This window comes from Heterocephalus glaber, unplaced genomic scaffold (genome assembly GCF_053883595.1).
Source record: "Heterocephalus glaber isolate CG9 unplaced genomic scaffold, H.glaber_assembly_v1.0 deba00001608, whole genome shotgun sequence".
NCBI lineage: Eukaryota > Metazoa > Chordata > Mammalia > Rodentia > Bathyergidae > Heterocephalus > Heterocephalus glaber.
In genome coordinates this window covers 10,848,233-10,869,816 of record NW_028258379.1, presented here as the reverse complement: position 1 = coordinate 10,869,816, position 21,584 = coordinate 10,848,233, and the positions used below count along the sequence as shown (strand labels likewise).

Genomic DNA, 21,584 nt, shown 5'->3' with positions numbered 1-21,584 from the left:
GCAAAGGATTACTGGCACCCTTTACCCCTCAGGAATTAGAGGTTGGTAGCACACAACTGGAAACAGCAACTATGGTCACTTATCTGCTGAGTGGTACTAGAGTTAATTTTGGCTCTTTGGAAAGAGGCCTATTCTCTTTTTCTTTCTCCTTATCCTCCAAAACATAAGACATTTGCAGCTGACTCCCCAAAAGAATTTTGTTTTCCTTTGGGAGAGAGGAAATGGACCAAGGTACCCAAAAAACTAACCTCACAATTTCATTTTCAGCAATAAATAAAGTGAGGTCCCTGACTTCTCAGCCTACCTTACAGAATAGTCAGAAAACTCTTGAATGGTTATGCATAGGAAGGCATTTAATAAACGGTAAAGAACTATTCAGAGAGAAGAAACTTCAATTGGAGGGCTCCGTATTTGAGGCATGAATTCTTGGAAAAGTAATCAGAGAGAGAGAGAGAGACAGACAGACAGACAGACAGAGAACCAGAATCTGGAGGAGATCCTGGGGAGAGGTTAGATCAATCTCCAAAATGGAGCAGCAGTAGGAACAAACTATGTCGAACTTGAATTTATGAAGGCTTTAGGACCAGAATCAGCCACTTATCTTTGGACCATGAGCTTGGCTCAGGAGTTGTAGCTGGCTCATGTCTTGTTGCCCCTGCTCTTTTCTGCCTCTCTATCTGTCTCTCCTTAACTCCAGAACATAGTGCTAGAATATAAAAGTAGATTATGATTCAAAAGAATCAGTGCAAATGAGGAAAAAGGGAATATGTCCAAGAGCATTTCCACCCATTCTGAAATTGCACAGGAAGATGATGGGTTCAGGCTGCCTACTCACACTTCCCTCTGTGCCCGCAATTCCTTGACCTACTTCAACATTTAGTTCAACTTCCTGCTCCTGCATGAAATGCTTGATGGCTTAAGTTAACCCAGCCCTGCCAATTGCTGGAGAAACAGAGAGGTGTGTGACATGTCTGTGCCCCTATAGGACTCACATTACAGCAACCATAAGGGAGGGTGGAAGTCGTGGGTGCTCGTGCAAATGTGGCTACAGACTGGAAATGAAAAGGTAGAGGACTATGGGCACAGGGGAAGATTTCTGGAAAAAGGTGCGATCTTGGCTCTGCCTTAGGCACATATAATAAATATTTTAAAGTCCTTTGGTATTGTTTTAATAAGATTTATTAAAAACAACTTTAAGAATGCAACATGCAGAAAGCAGGAAGCAGCAAAGATGAAAATTGGAAACATAACCCTCTTGGAGACATTCCTTCACCTACTTGCTGCTGGATTAACCAAAAGCATTTGATTAAACAAGATCACCCCACTAATTAGAAAAGAAGGACATAATACAATATTTTAAGAAATCTCATCATAAGAATTTAATTGGACTATATACACTAATTTTATGGGCTAGTTTTGGAGAAGACTATATACATAGACCTTGGAGTCAGACCACTGGGATTGAATCCTGATTCTATCACTTTCTGGCTGAGTGATATTGGGCAAAATTACTTAATTTCTAACAGCTTCAGTTTCTTCATCTGCAAAATAAGAATACTAATCATATTTTAAGGGTTCTAAAGAAGATCAAATGAGTTATTTGTGTCTATTACAGTGTCTGACGATAGGAAGCTATAATTTACAAGGAAAAGGAACATCATAAGGTTTCCAGAATTTAGGGGAGCTAAAAATCTTAGTCCAACACTGACTGCTCCCTTCAACAAATACATCAAACCCTCCTGTCCTTGTCCTTTGGGACTTGCAACCATTCAATGAATGAGAAATCAAACATTAATTTCCCTGCATATTTTTCCACACTTCATACTTGCCCGATAGATATATTTTCAATTCAATCTTCACATGTACCTCTAGGACTTTTCACCTGATGAATAGCCCTTTGGTGCTCTTCAATATGGCATCCTGTTCCCCTCCCCTCCACCCAGAAACTCCTCCCACACAGACCTGCTTTCATAGGCACAATGATGATCCCACTGTGGCCTTCTCGCCCCCAAAGATTACAGCCTAAGGCTCAGCAACAGATAGGGGCCCACAGGGAAGTTAGAAAACATAATAAAACAATCCAGTATGATTTTTTATTATGCCTGATCTCAGGCTGCTACAAATGAGCAGATAGGAAGATAGGAAAAGAAATCAGAATCAAGAATCAGATAGGAAGGGAGGTAATGCAATTGTCTTCCATCTCTGAGTTTTCTGACTTGAGATTTTCTAAGTTACTTCCAGTTTACCTCAGTATTTATCAAACTGCTATTTTCTTGTCTAAATGCAAACACCCATATCTAGTGAGTCCAAATCTGGGGTTGGGACTCCACATTCGTCACTTTTACAGTTACCCCCAGATGTTTCTTAAATGAATGCTTCAACCACCACACTTTGAAAGGTATTGCCTAGAACTCTCCGTGCAGGTGAGGTGGGAGGGGAATTGTCCAAGTCAGACCCTCCTTGTCAATTGCACAAGCTTTGCTTTTTTCTACTTTGTTGGTTATATTCCTTTGTAGACTTTCTTCACATAAATTATCTTTAGATTTTTAAAAATGTTGTGGGTTGCCATTGATATAATCAAAAGAGCATTGGATTTGGAGTCCGGATGGCCTGAGTTCAATTCCCTACTCTGCCATTTATCAGCTCTGTGACACTGGGGAAGTAGCCGGCCTCTCTGTGTCATTTCCTCCTAAAAGCATAATTCTACTTCACTAGGCCATTTTGAAATCTCAGTGAAATGAGGCGTTAGCAATACTGGATCTTTCTACAGAGCAAGTTTTTATCATGAGCTTGAAGCCTACTTGCCCACAATCAAATCCAGAAAGCATATATGAGTTCACACAAATAAAGAAGCATTTCCTTTCTATCCTTGTGTGATTGGTTTCCCTGGGGACAGAATCCATGACTAGCCTGGCCATGGTGTAGATAAAGGACTTTCTTCCTCAGGAATCTGGTCTGAACATCTTCCAGACTCCAACATAACTGATGTCATTCCTCCGCCCAACCCCAGTTGCTGTCACCGGGCTTGATTGATAGAGAAGCCATTTGAGGAAGGCTTCAGGGGTTGAGGCCGTGTCTGGGCCAGTGGAGTGAACAGTTTAGGCAGTCAGTTCTCTTTACTCCTCTTTTTCTAAGAGCCTTTATCTGTCTATCTGTCCTGGTAGCTCCTGATTGAATGCACAGGTGAGGATCCTTGGAGAGCACCAGCTTACTCAGTCCACAGCCAGAGCCACTGATCTTCATGGCTGAGTTTCATCCTTCTTTCCCAGCTACCCTTCCCCTCCTCATATCACTATCACCATAGCAACACAGTAGTATAAAAATAAAAGAGCTAAGGCATCTAAATATAGTCTGAGTCTCAACACTTCCAGCATGGAACCTAAAACCTAGGGGGTGATGGCTAGAAGCAGCCAAAGGATAACAAGCCACCAGAAGGGAGAATGAGTCAAAAAAGGGGTCAAGGATAGAAGAAAAAAAAAAAAGGGGACAGTCATTTACTGAGCCTACTCCCTCTGCTTTCTCATTCAATGCCTACAGCCACCTGGTGTGGATGTCATCTTCTCCATGTTGCTGCTGAGAAGACAGAAGCTCAAAGAGGTTAGGAACATGGCCAAGGTCACACAGCTGTAAGCAGGAAAGCTAAGATTCTAACTCAAGTTTATGTTTCCCTTGAGCTTATGTGTTTTTCCTTCTATACTCTATAGATAGGTACAGGTGAGAGATTTTGCTGGGAGCGCTGTTCTTTTTGATCAGATCATAAAAGCAATCTGAGTGCAGAGCTCAACTAAACTATTGGACAGTACCAGATCAAACTTATGGCTTCTACTTAAACAGCTCCCCAAGGGCTAAGGAAAATGAGGGGGTGGGTTGGTGAGGCTGCAGTTCCCAGGGTGCATGAGGACATGTAGTAGGGGATAGAGGCCATTATAGTGCCCTGAAGTAGAATAACGCCTGTGCAAAAGGGCATGTTTAGAAGCCTAACCCAGGAATGCTCACTATGTTTCCTGCTGTCATTCACCCTCTCATTCATTCATTTAACAAATAATTGTATTAAGCATTTGACATATGCTCAATTCTGGAGACAGAAAAAATTAAAACAAATAGAGCTCCTGACCTTGTAGAGCTTAGGACAGAGGAGAGGACAAATAAGAAAACAATTACACAGTTGATTGATTCTTTACAAATGTCAAGTGCACTTGAATAGATACTAGAAGAACACCACCTGCCTGGTGACGTCAGTAGAAGGTACATACAGAAGTTCTTTCGAATGAAAGAAATACATTAGGTCACTTTTAAATGGAATCTACATTTTCAAAGTAAGCAGAAACTGTACTAAGAGCTTAACCTCAGCCATGGGTTTGTATGATCTGTTCACAAAGAAGATCCATTCCCTACCCTCTGTCTTCATAATGAAATGATAGCCATACCAGTGAGGCTTTAAAACTGACCAAACCAGACCCACAGGAAAACTGGGATTAAGGAAAAGTATTATGTTTTTCTCCTAGCCTTTGGTATCATTGATATACTACTGAGTATGCTGAGGGTCCCTTGATGCCTGGGTCAGGTGATCAAGCAAGGGTATTAACTGAGGTGCTTGTGTCATGGTGTTACCTGGACCAAGCAATCAAACTATGGTGTTGGCTGCTTCAGGATAGCAAGAGCAGCCCCAAGAAATGCCTGTGCATTATACACAGGTAACAGACAAGAAAATAGGCATTAAAGTTGTGAATTTCTGTGGATCCAAAGCTTTCCAAACTACCTGGAAGGCAGCAAATATGGGAGATGTTGTATGAATGAGTTAGAATTAGATAATATAATGTGTGTGGCGCTCTTGAGCTCTTCAGAGAAAATACTGTCTAAATACATAGTGTTCACATCAAGATAATGATACACTATTCTATTTATAGTGCTCTCCTACCTACCTGCCAGCTATTTCCTAAGGATGTAGGAAAGATGAATGGGCAAGATCTGGCAGGAAGTGCTTTGAAATCCTTGATTAAGGGCCCTCCAGGCAGATGTAGAGTTTAAAATGTATTATATTATTGTCACTGTCGTTATGTTTTCTTTTATCACCCTAGAGTGTCACTGACTTCTGTTTCAGGTGAATGACTGTCTGATCATTCCATGCCCTGAATGTTGTGGGAAAGGCAGAAGCCCCGAGATGTGCAGCACATGCAAACACATTTTAACTGGGCCGTCTCCTCTCTATAAACTGGGCTTTCCCCAGCTCACTTTATTTCCTCCAATAGGACAGGAATATGTAAACATCCTGTTTGAAATGAATATTGACAGCAAGCCTTCTGCCCCTGGACAGAGGGGAGAGGCGAGAATGACAGGAAGGACAGCTGTGTTCTGACACAGAAACAGACTCTCCCACCACCTCACCGAGCCCAGACGGAAGCATGAGGGAGCAGAGCTCAGGAGGATTTACTGAAGTGGAGTCAGGTAGGAAAAGGAACTTGAGAATTTGGCACTGCGAGTACAAATCAGATTCTAGCATCTTTGAGAGAAGAAAAGGGCATGGTTGGGAGTATTTATGCACCAACAAGCGCATTGACCATTCACAGAAGACTTCGCTTTATCCAAGGCTGGAAAGCTTTCAAGAGTATAAATGAATCCCATTAGTTCTCCCACACACACCCCTATGGAGACAAAACAGAACCCTTGACGGCCTGTCTCAACCTAATGGGATTTAAATATGCAAAGAAGCTGCCTGGGTAGTCCACTCTCAGAGCAAATATAGCAGTTGGATAAGAGGGAAGGTTACCTTTGGAAGTGTATTCACTAACACTGGGGCAGGGGGTGCAAGGAATGATGGTTTTCATTTCGAAACAGACTTCTTGAGACAGGGCAAGGCCCATATGCAGTGAAATGAATATGAGGAATGATGCTGAAATTCAAAACTCTCAGTGCATAGCCCTTTGTCTGTCATTCTTCTAACCAGACCATGAAGTTCAGAAAATACCCTGCCCTTTCCCAAGCCAGCATTTGTCCAAATGCCAGACATCTCTCACCTTCTTCTGACCTATCCTAGGGACTAGGAAAAAGAACAATCCTTTTATTTCTTGCTCCAGTTATAACTTAAACAGACTATCATCAAATTAAGTGATAATTACAACTGCTCGTTGTTTGCTTGTTACTATGCTATGAGTTTTCCTTGTATTATCTCATTTACTCCTCTCAAAAACTCCCTGAAGTAGGTCTTATGACACCCATCTTCACATGAGGAAATTGACACTTATAGAGAGTCTCATTGACTAATTTTCCAGAGTCCTCAAACTTGTATTTACTGAACACAGATATCTCTGATCCTCGGGTCCATGCTCTTGACCATTAACTAAAGGAGGGAATCATTTTCTTCATGTCATCAGTCACTGAAAGGAACAATCGAAAATACACTGAACTGAAGTCATTACTGAATAATTGAAGAGAGAGCAGAGCCAGAATTCTAGCCAAGTCACTTTTCATGCATGTTTTGAAGGCCAAGAAAAGGAGTTTGGACTTCAGAAGAGAAAGGGGAACTATGAAGGTGATCTTTTCAAAGAGTAGCCCAATAACCCTGCTCCCAGTGAAGTAGTATGTGCAAGAATGGAATCAATGAGTTCAGCCAAGAGCACCTCAGCACCCTTCTAAGTTCCCCATGGTGAGTGCATAACCCAGGCTCGGCAGTCAGACAGTCTTGGGCTCCAATTCCGACTCCACCTCCTATTATTACTCACAAGTCATCCATCCATTCATTCAGCAGACATATTGTTGGTATGGTCTATGTGCCACAGACTGTACCAAGTGCTGATAAATGAAACCGACAAGGCTTTTGCTCTCATGGAGCTTTTATTCTGGTGGAGGAAACAGGTTATATAAATAAACAAGATAAAAAGGAAACAGGATGATTTCATGGAGTGTTACCAGAGGGCAGGTCAGACTGGGTAGATAAGGAAGTGACATGTAAGCCAAGACACTGTAAAAGGAAATGGAGATAGAAATGTACAGAGAAGAGACGTTCCAGGTGAAGGAGACGGCTGGTACAAAGGCTCTGCGGCAGGGATGAGGTCGCTGCTTTTAAGAAAATAGAAAGAAAGCAGGTTGGCTGGGGCAGAGCAGATGAAGAGTGGGAGAAGGTGCACTGGGAGACAGCCCAAGTTCAATCAGTGACTCTTAGCATGGGTCTAGAGCTCACAGAAATAGGCCCCGGGAACCTACCGAAATGCACACTCTGGCCCCATCCAGACCTACTGAATCGAGAACCCTGAAGATGGGGCTAGTGTTCTGTGTTGTAGCAAGCCTACCAGATGATTCCAAGTATGCTAACATTGCAGAATTTCTTGGTTAGATTACAAATTTCACTTGTATTCCAAGTGCAGTGGGAACAAATCCAGGGTTTAAGTAAGGGGTGGCATGTTACAGTCTTCCTTTAAAAACTTTAAAAGTACTTTGGTTGCTGAACGGAGAATGGTCTGTCACAGGACGAGAGGAATGAAAGCAGGGAGGTGAGCTAATTGGCTGTTTCAAGAGTGCAGGCAAGAGGTGAGAGTCGTTTGAGCGGAGTGGAGGGGTTCCAGGAGCAGGACCACACTGAGAAATGGAGGTTGTGCAGCTCACCATGACGGACAAAGGGAGGAGGCAGGAGCTAGGGACATAAAGATCTGGCCACCATCCGTCCGCAATTCAAAGACAATGGCATCAAAGAAGACATCTCATCCTCCAACCATCCCTTCGCTATTGGCTAAAATTAAGGAGCACTCTGGAGGTCAAGCCTATGACAAACTCTAGGTGGCAGCATGGGAGCTGGGCTCTTGCAGATGGCAGAACTTCCTCCAGTGAGGAACAGGAGGAGGAGGAGCGAGGGAAGCATGGGGTGGTAGCAGACAGACAGGCTGCAAGGTTGAGCGAGTGGCCTGAACTCCTAAAAGGCTTAGGGTTAGCTCTGGAGGGTAAACTAGGAGTCCTATTTACATTACACACACATATACCCACATTACAGTATATGCGCGCGCACGCACACACACACACACACACTCCGTTGAATAAGACCTGCAATTTCCAAAAACAAGGATTGGGGGGGATTTTCCCTATCATTACCCATAAAAATTCAAGAGAAACAGGGCTTCTTGTCCTCTTCCTATAAGCTCTCTGAGGGTTGCTGGCCTAGAAGACCCTGCAGCAAGGAAGAAGCAGGAGCAGAACTGAAAATCAGGTCTTTTCCTAGTCTACCATTCTCTCCCTTGCAGCACAAGACATCAGAGTGATGGAGCAAGGGCCAGGACTGGTGAGGCAAGTCGTCTGAGTGCAGGATGGCACCTGCCTTCATTTAACATTTAATGTATTGTTCCTCAGGATGTTGCGCATTAATTTGGATTTGTTAACTGAAGCACTAGCGTGTTATTTAGCTTGACTGCTGAGTTTTTGTTGACCCTTGCATTCTCCATCTGGATCTCGCTTGTCTCACCCTCATCCTGGTCCTGGGTCTATTATTCTATAGTCTGTCAGTCTCTTGTGTGGACCATTAGAAGAACTTCAAACCTTTAAATGTAAAGGTAATATGATTTCTGTTTCTGCTCCCCACCCTAGTGAAACAGCTTCTGTTTTTACACTGTATTCCCCAAGAAATTTGCCTACTCTGCTCTCCGCAAAATCACCAGGCTCTGGGAAACCAGCAGTGAGTTAAACTCTCCCATTATGGCACAGACTACACCACCTCTTCAGCTGAGCTGGAGCTAGGACATAGCCTTCTGGCTCCAGCTGTGTGAGCTTGAACTAGAAAACAGGTCACTTAAAGAGTTACAGGAGGAAATTTTGACAACTCTTTTGGGACTCATAATTCAATACATCTAAAATGTATGCCCCTCCCTCATCCAGGGCCACCATGGGCCACTGCAGTGCTCACCCCCAGGGTGGCTTTCCCACATTTCTGCGCACATGGAGCCAGGTCAGTTGTACAGTGCTATAGCCCTGCTTTTGTTGGGTGCCTACTTGGTTCCATAAAGAAAATGTCCATAGCATCAGCTAATGTTCCATGTAGCTAAGTTTCTAAATGGATTTTCTTTGCCCAGCTCAGGTACAGCAATCTTTCTGGATTTGCTATTCACTGTGATCTCTAGAAATTACACACCAGAAATATAGGCTTTGTAAATGCTCAGGTGGACAAGGAGTTAAGCTGGGAGGTAGGGAGCTTTGTCTGAGTTTGACTCGAGGCCTGCAGAGCCAGCTCCCTTCTCCTTTAATTATTAGGAGGTTTTTCTTGGGTCTGAAGTTTTATGTCTATACAATACAGACTTCTCTTTTCTGCTTGAATCAAAATAATTCTTTAAAAGGGGATCCTCAGCAGAGAGAGAAAGCCAGACAGAGACCCAGTGTCTCCAAAGCCATGAAACAGATAACCAGCTACTTGTTGTCTTTGGTACTGGGAGCAGACACATTGTTAAATAAATTGTAGATTATTTTTAGATTATTCCCAGCGCCTTTCCAAGAGGAGGGTTTATCAATTTAAGGGCACAGCAACCATTTATTCCCAAACCACTGGTGAGATTTTTCTTCTTCTTCTTCTTCTTCTTCTTCTTCTTCTTCTTCTTCTTCTTCTTCTTCTTCTTCTTCTTCTTCTTCTTCTTCTTCTTCTTCTTTCTTCCTCCTCTTCCTCTTCCTCTTCCTCTTCCTCCTCCTCCTCCTCTTCTTCCTCTTCCTCTTCCTCTTCCTCTTCCTCTTCCTCTTCCTCTTCCTCTTCCTCTTCCTCTTCCTCTTCCTCTTCCTCTTCCTCTTCTTCTTCCTCTTCTTCTTCTTCTTCTTCTTCTTCTTCTTCTTCTTCTTCTTCTTCTTCTTCTTCTTCTTCTTCTTCTTCTTCTTCTTCTTCTTCTTCTTCTTCTTCTTCTTCTTCTTCTTCTTCTTCTTCTTCTTCTTCTTCTTCTTCTTCTTCCCTTCCTTACTGAGAAGAGGGAGAGAACTGGAGCTGTGAATCTTCTATCTTTCTCCATCCTACTCCCTTGGGGTGAGTCATAGAAAACTTGGGGCTCAAATAGAGCTATAAATAGCAAACTTGGGGCCTAAATAGGGCTGTAAATAAGGCATATACAGAGCTGAAATCTGTATAAACTCACTGCTACAGATACTAGAAATTTAATTCCCCTTTGAGAACAACTAAGCAAGACCCCTACAGAGATTAGTACTTTCAAGAAGGCTGTTTCTCTCTCTCATTATGGTGGAAGGGTCCGAACCCTCATCTCCCCTAGTGCCTCCTTTCACATGCATCCACACCCAATCAGGATCATAGAGCACTTCCCACCACAGGAGAGCACCATTTATGGCAGCCTAAAAAGGCTAGAATACTCTTGTCCTAACAGAGAAACTGTAATGACATAGTGGGTGGGTACGTTCATTACGTTCATTTCCCACCTGTGTGCACATGCACGCACACGCGCGCACACACACACACACACATTTTTATCTTTGCTCGGTAGCCATGAGAAATAGTCAAATTTAGGAGCCTCCTTTAGGTTTGGAGTATTTTCATTTTTTTTTCTTTTTTAAAATTTTTTTATTTTTTAAATGTATAACTTTATTATCATTCACTAAACACACACATATACAAAAATTAAAATTATTCAAAGAAAAGCAATGCAAGGGGAAAAACTATAATAATATTCAAATATAATAGAACTCAACCAAAGCTAAACTGAAAAGTACTTAAACAGTTTTCCATATAATTTTTTAAAAATCTCAAGCATTAACAAGACATCAGAAGATGTGATTTGTTTTAGAAACATTTTCAAAACTAATATTGAACAAATAGTGGTCTGAAGAAAAAATTCTAATTAACTAGTAGATGCCACATAGGCCCAAATTATTTTTATTTAAATTTCAATACAGTCGTGTGACATGTGCTGGAGATATAATCTGAGAAATATGTTATTAGGCAATTTCATCTGTGTGTATCCCAAAGTACCACACAGAGTGCCAACTTCTAAGTGCACACTGAGAAGGTATACATCAATCATCTGTGATGGCCCCTTGATATTACCCAAATGCACAGTTAAACACAAGATACATGAGGCTACCACTGGCATAGCAGCACACTGTTTTACAGTAAACTTTTATATAAGTAGGACTATGCTCTAAAGGATGAAAAGCACAGCATGTTATGATGAGTACCTAAAAGAGTAACAGTCATTTATCACACTATTGAGTACTGTGTACTGTACATAGTTGTATGTGCTTCTTCTAGAAACACACCCTTCTCTTCTTTGATCTCAGTGACTCTTCCTTCCCAACCCACTGATGAGCTCCAGCCTAGTCTCTATCTACATCTCTTCCTATAGTTTAAAACACAATTTATATATGGATTCTTTCCAGATTCCAGCCTGTAACTCTGACCTCTCCCCTTCCACTCCTGCCACCCCTACCCCTTTGAACCTTTTCTTCCTATTTCAAATTATCAATTGTTCATTTTAATCATTTTAATCCTAAATTACACTTTCAGTTTCTCACAGTAGAGAAACTATTCAGTATTTACACATGTGTGTCCTATTTATTTCACTTAAGAGGATGGCCTCGATATGCATCCATTTAGCTATAAATGTCTCTAGTTTCTTGTTGTTTATGCCTGAGTAGTACTCCATTTTATTTTTTAAAAACCCCACATCTTCTTTATCCAGTCTCCAGTTGATGGGCACTTGAGTTATTTCCAAGCTTTAGCTATTACAAACTGTGCCGCTATAAACATGGGTGGACATATATCACTGTGGTAAGATTCTTTTAATTTTGGGGGGAAGATACTCAGCAGGGGGATAGCTGGGTCAAATGGGACCTCTAAGCCTAGTTCTCTGAGATATCTCCATACTGATTTCCACAGTGGTTGCACCAGTTTGCACTCCCACCAACAATGGGGAAGGGTTCCTTTCTCCCCACACTCTCTCCAGCATTTGTTATTGGATGATTTCTTAATAGCAGCCATTCTTTCTGGGGTGAGGTAGAATCTCAGTGTTGTTTTCATCTCCATCTCTCAAATGATGAGTGATGTTGAACATTTTTTCATATATTTATTTGCTGCTTTTACTTCTTTGTCTGAGAAATGTCTGCTCATTTCAGATGCCCATTTTTGAATTGGGTCTTTGAATTTGGGGGGGTCTGATTTTTTTCAGTTCTTTATATATTCTAGACATTAGTTCTTTGTCTAAGGTACAGCTGCTGAAAATTTTTTCCCACATTGTAGGTTGTCTCTTAGCTCTGTTGGTGGTTTCTCTTGCAGTGCAGAAGCTTTTTAATAAGATGAGATCCCAGTTGTTGATTCTTTGTGCTAGTTCCTGTGCTACTGAAGTTTTGTTCATGAAGTCTTTCCCTATGCCAATGTCTTCAAGTGTTCTACCTAACTTATCTTCCAGAAAATTTAATGTTTCTGTCTTAATATTTAGATCTTTAATCCATTTCTATCTTAGTTTAGTGTATGGTGATAGGTATGGGTCTAGTTTTCATCTTTGGCAGGTTGAAATCTAGTTTTTCCAACACCATTTATTAAATAGGCTATCTTTCCTCCAATAAGGATGGTTGGATCCTTTGTCAAAGATGAGGTTGCTGAGTATATCTGTAGTTGTTTCTGCATCTTCTAATCTATTCCACTGATCCTTGGGTTTGCTTCTTTGCCAGTACCATGCTGTTTTTATCACAGTAGCTTTGTAGTATAGTTTCCAGTTGGGGATTGTAATACCCCCAGCCAAAGTTTGGTGTATTTTCAAGCCAAGACTTATTTGAGCTGCCTGAGGAATGTGAGTTGGTTCTCTCCATAGAGACACTGAATGATCTAAGGCTTAATATTGTCCACTGCCCCATGGAAATTGCACACAAGCAAAGGGGAGAGGCACAAAAGAGGTACACATAGATATAGATAACTTTTTTGTATGTAGTGCTGAAAATTGAACTCAGGGCCTCACATATGTTAGGAAAGCACCATACCACTGAGCTACATACATCCCTAGACCCAAAGGGATACTTTCCTGTGTATATGATATCTCTTTACACACCATTAGGCTATGAGTACCATGAAAGCAGGGCATACTTGTACTAATGAGCAGATGGGGGACAAATGGAGGGATGGATGATTCTGAGGCCATGTATCCAATAGATATTTCAGAAATCTGTACCCAGAGCTGGGCTAACCATTGAAGAGGAACCATTTAAAGGGAGATGGGGATAAGACATTATGAGCCCCTGAAATACAGTCTAATTCAAGAGGCAAGATAATTATGTGGAGCAAGCAGGAAGTACTTCTGACGGCACATGATTAATTTAGTACAACAACCGCGTGTAGGAAACTCAGCAGCCAAATACCTTGGCTCTACCTTAGTGGCACAGGGGGATAGGGCTAGCTAGACATCACAACAGGGAATCCCAGCTCTTCAGAAAGGCTTACATACTTGATTCTGTAGCCAAACCAAACTCATGTCACCCCTTGAAGCCAGCATGTATCTTATCTCCAGCAAGCACATGCTGTCCCTCTTTCTGGAAGACTCTTATCCTCAAGACCAAACCAACTCAACTGATCATTCAAGTATCTGCTTAAATATCCCTTCCTCTGTAAGAGCTTCACTGAGCTCCTTATTCTAGGTCACAAGCTTCCCCAGCCCTGCTCTTCCCTAGCACTATACTTATCAAACTTCACAAAAACCACTTGATTAATCATCTGCCTCCCCACTACACAGAGGACACTTTAAAAGCAGAAGTTGTATATTTTTGGCTGATAATTGTACCTGGAATGTATCAGTGGTTAATAAATATTCATTGAAGAAGAGGAATAGATATATGGACGGACTGATAGATGAGGGAAGGAAGGAAAGAAGGAAGGAGGGAGGGAAGGAGGGGTTATGAAGCAAGCAGAGGGGTGAAATGTTTGGAGAATAATGAGGAGAATTTAAGAGTTTGTGTGAACAAATTTGAAAATACAAGTTTGTAAAAATGGATAGATGATTGGATGGATGGTTGGATGGATGGATGGATGGACAGAGACCTTCCAATTCATGGGATCAAAGTTTTATCCTCTAAGAAAGTCAGGAGAGATAAAAGTTATGATACAAGATCCTTTCTATCTTGTAGATCTGCCCTGCAAGACATGACAGCCATCAAAGGGAAGGGCACCTGCTTAAGAAGACTGCTTTTCTAAATTAGAAATTCCCTTATTTTACCCTGACCTTTGAGAAACAGAGTGAGTCGCCCATTTGGGTTAGGGTCACCTTGCTTCTGATCATATCATGAAGCCTAGTTCCATGACCATACAGTTACCTCAAATGCTCTTTTCCCTCTAGCCACAGGTAACAAGCTCTTTAGGCACTGAGAAAGTGGAGAAGATATAGATGTAGATATAGATATATTTATTAATTTTTTTTGGTGCTGGGAATTGAATCCAAGGCTTTGTGCATGTTAAACCCGAGGTCTATCACTGACCTTCACCCCATCCCCAAAGTGGATATTTAGAAGGGCAGAGCTGTCCATTTATGAGCTGTGGTGTCCAGTTATGAGCCTAGACATTTTGGAATGGAGAGAATGGGTGCCAAGTCCTCAGATATGTGGGTGTGCACCCATGGCCATGCCCAGCAGTCAAGCCTTAATTGTCAGGAGAGACAAAATGTTCTTGCATTTGCCCAGGGGAAGCAATATCCTCAGGCTTCCTCTGATCAGTGCAGCTGGCCATAGGTGCAGAGAAGCTGCAAGCAGCAGGGGACTTAGCAGAAGAACCCAGAATAAACAATAGGATCCTACTATTCTCCCTCATACAACCCCAAACACTCTTCCATCCCAGTTTGTACCTCCAGTTCTGATTACCGCCCCCTTCACCTGATCATGCCCCAAACTGCAGAAAACTCTTCAGTGAAATCTATCCCTTTGCCTCAGCCAGTCCCTTATTCCTGCCGTGTGGGTGTGGATTAGTGAACAAGGCAACAATCTGCCTATCAGAGCTGCAACACAGTTACGTGGGTTGTGCACTGCATAAAGACCCAGAGTGGAGGCTAAACTCCAGCCAGCGCTCTCCACTAAATCCTGCACCATGGCACAGTGCCACATAAGCCAGAGGAAGGCACACTATTCTTGCCAAGCTATGTATCTCCAAGGCTGAATCCTCTTTCTACTTTGCACCAAAGGCCTTTCCATCAAGACAAAATAGATGCTGCAGGATAATCCCAAGAGATCATCTGGCTCAGTTTGTGCCTCCATGCAATAAGTACACCTCCCATATGACTGGGCAACAAATCATCATAAAGTTGGAGGTTTAAAACAACTTCCATTTTATCTTACAATTCAATAGCACAGAAGTCCGTGTAGACGTGACAGGGTTCTCTACTCAGGGTCTTACAAGTCTGAAATCATAGGGTTGGCCAGGCTCAGCAGAAGTATCTGTTTCCAGGGTTACAAAATGGTTGCCAGAACCATTTCTTTGATAGCTAGAGTTGCAGTCCTGCCTCCTTGCTTGCCACCATCTAAGGGACACTCCTGCACCTAAAGGCTGCCTGTGCTTCTTCTCGCTTTCCATCTTCCAACTAAAAGTGGTATATTGAGGCCTCTGCTGCTTCATATGCTTCTGGCTTCCCTTGTTCTTCAGCTAGAGAAAAGTCTCTGTTTTTCAGGGCTCATGTAATTGGACCAGGCCCACCTGTGTATTCCCCCTTTTAAGACCAGCTGAACCATTTCACATACCATCTGTCTTAGTTACTTTTTCTCATTGCTGAAACAAAATACCCCACATCCAAAGTTAAAGGAGGAAAGGTTTATTTAGCCCACAGTTTCCAGAGGTTTCAGTTCATAGCTGGCTGGCTCCAAAGCAGGGAGGCATGGCAGAAGGGCATCACAAAGAAGAAACAGTTCATGGTAGGCAGCAAAACATCAAAGTAGCAAAGAACCAGCAAAGCAGCAAACGACAACAGCAGCCTTCTTTCTGTCTCTTATATTCTATCCAGGCTAGATGTCCTTAGGGCAGGTAGCGCTCACACCCAGAGTGGGCCTTCCCATTCATTATCCATACTCAAAACTATGGCAAACCAATCAGTGGACTAATTTAGGAATCACACACCCTTGATTCCAGCATCACACACTTTAGATCCAGCCACCTCTGAAAAGCACTCCCCATGATCACATGAGGCTTGGGAGAACATTGAGACACAAGCCATAACACCATCCCACATAACATTCTGGGATGATAGACCAGCATATTCCTAAGTCCCAGGGATTAGGATAGAACATCTCTGGTGGCACATTTTTGAAATTCTGTCTACCACAGCCTCTTCAACTACTCCAATCTTTTTTTAAAAAGGCAAATCTTCATGCCTTTTTTCACAGGCTTTTTCAATAAGCACATTAATACCTCATTTTATCATCAGATACTTACCCAAGAGCAAACTCTTGCCTGTGGCAAAATAATTTGTAAATCAATCAGAGCTACTCTTTCCCATCATAACCTCTCTCAAACAATCTAACACTGTAAGCGGTCTACTGGAAAAAAATCCTACCAGCTCAGAAGAACTGATTGCTAAATGTGTAGAGATTTTGCAAGATAGCTGTTAATCACTAGTAGATCTAAATGGACTCTAGCATGAGTCTTTCATCATGGAAGGTGAATGACCCATGTTCCTAGAGAGCTGCTTACCTGTTCACGACTGGATGCAGCACTTTAGGGTTATCTCCTTGACCCCCTCCATGCAACAATCCTTTCTGAGGACTTTTTCATTCATGGTAACCATCCCATTTTTTTTTTTTTTTTTTTTTTTTTTTTGGTACCGGGGATCGAACTCCGATCCTTGAGCTTGCGAGGCCGGCAACGGAAACTCTGGGCTAAATCCCCGGCCCACCATCCCACTTTTTAATACCACAGCAATGGGTAATCACTCCCTTATAAGCCAGTTCATCGATAAACGGTAGAGTTAAATTCACATCCCTTGGAACTCCTCACCAATGGTCCTTGTCTTTTGGAAGCTGTGCTATGACAGCACCAGGACCCTTGGAGTAGATGCCATCTATCCCAGGAGATGTCTTTCCTCTGTACCTACATATGAGACCCCAGTAGTTAGAAACACAGTGTTTAGAGCTACATGGTCATGTTTAAGTCCTAGCTCTGACACTTATTTAGCTTTGACCTTGAGCAAGGCTCTTAACTTCTCTGGCCTTCTGGTACCTCATCTGTGGGAACAGAGATAAAGGTTGTACCTACCTCACAGGTTATAATGAAGATTAAATGTAATAGTATATAGAGAAAGAATAACACTGGCCCATACCTACCTCTCAAGTTTGTGATTAAATTACTTAATACTAGTGAAGTGTTTAGAACCATGTCTAGAAAAAGGTAAGCATTTAAAATATTAGCAAATTATATTGAATGGCAGATTCTGGACTTTTCTAGCCCCTGTTTAGTCAGCTTCTTATCATTGACACATGATACCCAACATGCACAGCATAAAGGAGAAGAGGTTTAAAGGGTGTCAGGGGATTCAGCCCATGGTTGGCAGGCTCCAAGGCAGGAACATCATGGCAGAAAGGCATGGCAAAGCAAAGATGCTCAATTCTTGGTGGCAAGGAAGCAGAGGAGGGGAACAGTGCCAGAGGACAGGATGAGGGACTAGATCCAAGGCCCTACCCCCACAACCAACCCAGACACATCCAGACATGCTCAGAAGTGTGCTCCACCAGTCCCTCAAGGTGGATCCCAAGACCAATCAAGTTGACACTCTACCCTAAACATCACAGCCCCTTTCAAAATAAGAGTGCCAGAATTTACCTCATTAGTCCAGCCTTTCGCTAAAATGCTAGCTTTCTGACTACCACTAGCATTTGAGCAGCTGCTTTGCTTTCCTTACATTTGTAATAGACCCAGAAAAACTTCTCCAAGGAGTCTTCACCACAGACCAACAGCACTGACATATCCTCAGAGCATGTTAGAAACGCACCATCTCAAGCCCCAACCCAGATCCACTGAGCCAAAATCTGCAAGTTGACAAAATGCCCATGTGGTTCCTGTGTGCACTACAGTCAGAGAAGTCTTGTTTTCAGGAACCTCATGACACACTTATTTTTTAAGAGAAAATAAATTAAAGCATCCTGAGCCTTCTGAAGAGACAGGAACCTTTTCCTCAGACCTTGGTCAGGCCTAGGTGGGTGGGGAAGTCTTGAGCTATTAGGGTGCAATGAGGGCGTGGGCTCTTAGAGGTTCACAGAGTCTGAAACCTGACTGGGGAATAGATGGCGGCTTCTGGTGCTCAACGAAGAAGCTAAAGAAGACCATAAAGAAAAGAACCGACAGGAGACATGAGGCTTCTAGAAGCTTCCAGGGAAAGGCTCCCAGCCCTTCAGCCCCTCTGAGCTTCTCTGGCCTTTAGCAGACAGGATGCATTTACACATATTATGAGGGAGACCTTCTTTATACGGCAAACAGTCACTTAGTAGGAAGCCAGAGGGAGGAAGTTAGAGACCCGGAAGCCCAGCCTGTATTGAGAGATTACCTGTCTTTCTAGCATGGGCGGGCTGAAGGGTTGAGAAACCACCTACTCACAATATGATGCAGGGACAGATCCACTTAGTACTGCCCATGCTGCTGAATTTCAGTGCAGGGAGAGGGGGATTCCATGGTTCCTCCATGTGCCGCAGCAGCTTGGGAATGGCACACAGAGCTTATCCACCTGTCTGTAAGAAATAAACTGTCAGATGAATAGGGTTATATGCTAAAACCCCAGCACTGCTGCTTTCTAGCTGTGTGACTGTGCAAAATTTATTTAACCTCTCTGAGCACTTGTTTTCTTATCTTTAAAATGGAAGTAATAATAATAATAATACCTATGTTAACAGCAAAAGTAAAGATGAAGTTAGAAAGTTCTTGCCGGGTGTAGTGGTGCATACCTGTAATCCAGCACTCATGAAGCCGAGGCAGGAGGATCACTGAGAGTTTGAGGCCAGTCTGGTCTACATAGTGAGTTCAGGGACAGTCTGAATTATATAGTGAGACCCTGTCTCAAAAAAAAAAAAATTAAGAAGAAGAAAGTTCTTTTCATGGTGCCAGATACAATGTAAATACACGTATCTCTGGTTCCTTCTTTCCTGTATCGAGTGAAACTCATGAGGACTCCACTGTGCCATTCATTCATTCAACTAAATAAATATGTGTCCTCCCCTTTCATTCTGAAGGGACTCAACAGTTAAGGAGAACTGGTCCCTTTGCAGTGCCCTGAGAAGATGAGGCCTGATTGGGGACTGGGTGTCCTCAACACCGAGGAATGTTCTGAGAGGCCAGCCAGGCCACTTGGGAATGATTTTCCTAATGCTCTCTGAGCTGTTGGGGGGAGATCTCCTGGGAGCTTCTTTTCTAAGAGGTTCAGACAGGTCTGAGTTGGGAGCACCTTGAGCATTGGTACCTCCTTCGGCTGGTGCAGGCCTCACAAACTCTGACTGCAGTGCTGGCCCAAGGAATAGCTTCTCCCGGCCGTTCCCCATGCTAATCACCACCACTGAGCTGGAAGGAGGAATTGGGAATAGAGGCCATAGGACTCATGAACCCTCACCTGAGCCAGTGAGTGGTCCTGGCTGTTGGAGAGATCTTATGTAGAGTGGGCAAATGTAGTATATTAAGTAAGCTGAGGGACTAAGTTAGTTGACCTGGCTTCCAGCCAGGTTGTTCCCCTGAGAATCCATAGCCATGTCATCAAAGTAGACTTCAAAATAGTTTGTCTCTCATGGTATATTTTTGCTGCAAAAAAGAGAGTAGATTCATTTCAGAAGCCCCAGGTGTGTCAGAAATTCACCAGCAGTCACTCAGCAAGTCCTGACTGAGGGCCTCCTTTGTGCCCAAGCACTATGCTGGGCACTAGGGCTGCAGTGACAAGACAGGCACATCCCCTGTCCTTGTGGGGACAGACAGTAAACAAGTTACTCATCAGCTAACTTCAGGCACGGTTAGTGGACCATTGCTAGCAAATGGAGTAACATGATAGAACATGACCTATACTGGGGAAGGGTGTCCTTGAGGTAAGCTGGCCATGGAAGGCCTCTCCGAGATGCTTATGAGAGAGCCCAGTGGATGAAGATAAGCCCAGATGGGTGAATAGCGTCCCAGCCAGAGGGAACAGCAATGGCAGCACCCTTGAATGGAGGAGCACCTGACCTGAGGCACAGGAAGATCACTGTGCCTGGGACCCAGAGCAAGGGGAGCCCATGGTGAAAGAGGTGGAAGAGGTCAGAAGGTCAAGAGCAGCCTATCCATGCAAGCTCCCCTGGCCACGGTGAGGGCTCAGCGTTCATCCTCACTGCAGGAGTCTGGCAGGACCTGGGCTGCACTTTTAATCCACAACACTGACTGTAATGTAGGATGGGGATTAAAGAAGGAGAGCAAAGTCGGGGGTAGGAAAATCTTTTAGGAAGCTGCAGCAGTTCAAGGGAGAGGCAGTGGTGCTCTGACCTTGGTAGAAGAGGGGAAGGTGGTAGGATGGGGTTTGAGTGGGAGGCAGAGGAGGAGGGATGAGGGAAAGAGGAATCAGCGTAATTCAAGATTTAAGGCTTGAGCTACTTGGTAGATGCTGGTGTTGTTGACTGAAATGGGGAGAACAGTTTAGAAAGGGAGCTCCAGACTAACTAGTGTGACTCGTACTAAATTTAAATGTTCTTACGGGCTCATTGTGATGGTGACTTCAGCAGAAGTGAGAACTTTTCCAGTCTTCAGGAGTTGGAAGGAATTTCTTTAGCCTCCAGGCAGGGTAACACCTTAAGTCCAAACAGATGTGATTCATGGCTGTGAACCATCTCAGTGGGGGAATCCCACGCCCTGCCACCCCACTCATCCTCCCTCCCACAGGTGCCTCCCCTCGCTCACCTGAATCCCCGCTGCTGTGATTCATGCCTGTCCTGTGTCTCTCATCCTCAACTACGATGTTCACTGAATACCAAAACAAGCCCAAGCCCTGCTGTGTCATCTGACACGTGGTTTGTGCTGCCCAGAGCTGGTCGCTGACAGAAGCAGAGGCCAGATTTTGAGAGGGAACAAGAGGCACTCTCTGTTACCACTCCCAACACTCCAAGCCCTCTAATAACCCACTTGGGAGCTATCGTCCTGTTTGAACCAGCCCTTGCTTGACCTGCCTTCTGTTTCCAGCCTACATTGCCTCCTGGCTCACCAATTCTATTTATTGATTTCCCCTGGTTTTCTGACTTAATGGCTGGAGATGATAAGGTTCCATTACATATTACTCTCAAACTACCACACCAGGGTTGTTATTACTCTTAGTAATAATGGTTGCTATTTATTAAACTCTTAAAAGAGGATACACATCCTGCTAAGGGATTTCTATGCATTATCTCATTCTAAGAACACCATGAAGTGGGTATTACTGTTCCATTTTACATGAGACATGGAGAACTTTACCAAGTTGGCCATGGTGTCCCAGTTGGAGAGGGGTAGAGAAAAGATTTCAATGTAGGTCCTCAGTCTCCACCTCCTGCAGGAAGGAAAGCCCAAGTGCTGTGGCTTTCCCAGATGCCCAGTAACGCTGTCCATGGTGCCCAACCAGGGCTTTCTGTGACCAGGATGGGTCTGCCAGGTGATGAGGGTGGAGTCTTTGTTTCTGTAATCAGTCAGACAG

The 21,584-nt window shown here is 43.3% G+C and overlaps 1 protein-coding gene and 1 long non-coding RNA gene across 11 annotated transcripts in view; one reads left to right on the top strand and one right to left on the bottom strand.

Moving 5' to 3' along the window:
• Nucleotides 1–20,906, bottom strand: part of LOC147822752 (uncharacterized) — a 33,148-nt gene extending 12,242 nt beyond the window's left edge. Inside the window, exons 1-5 of the long non-coding RNA XR_015445018.1 lie at nucleotides 20,819–20,906; nucleotides 20,616–20,709; nucleotides 19,515–19,699; nucleotides 18,856–18,962; nucleotides 18,512–18,642 (exon numbers count right to left, since the gene is read on the bottom strand). This is a non-coding gene — a long non-coding RNA (uncharacterized LOC147822752). The remainder of the gene's footprint in view (nucleotides 1–18,511; nucleotides 18,643–18,855; nucleotides 18,963–19,514; nucleotides 19,700–20,615; nucleotides 20,710–20,818) is intronic.
• The window catches only part of Slc8a3 (solute carrier family 8 member A3), a 144,875-nt gene that overhangs the window by 103,238 nt on the left and 20,053 nt on the right, over nucleotides 1–21,584 (top strand). The window lies entirely within an intron of this gene.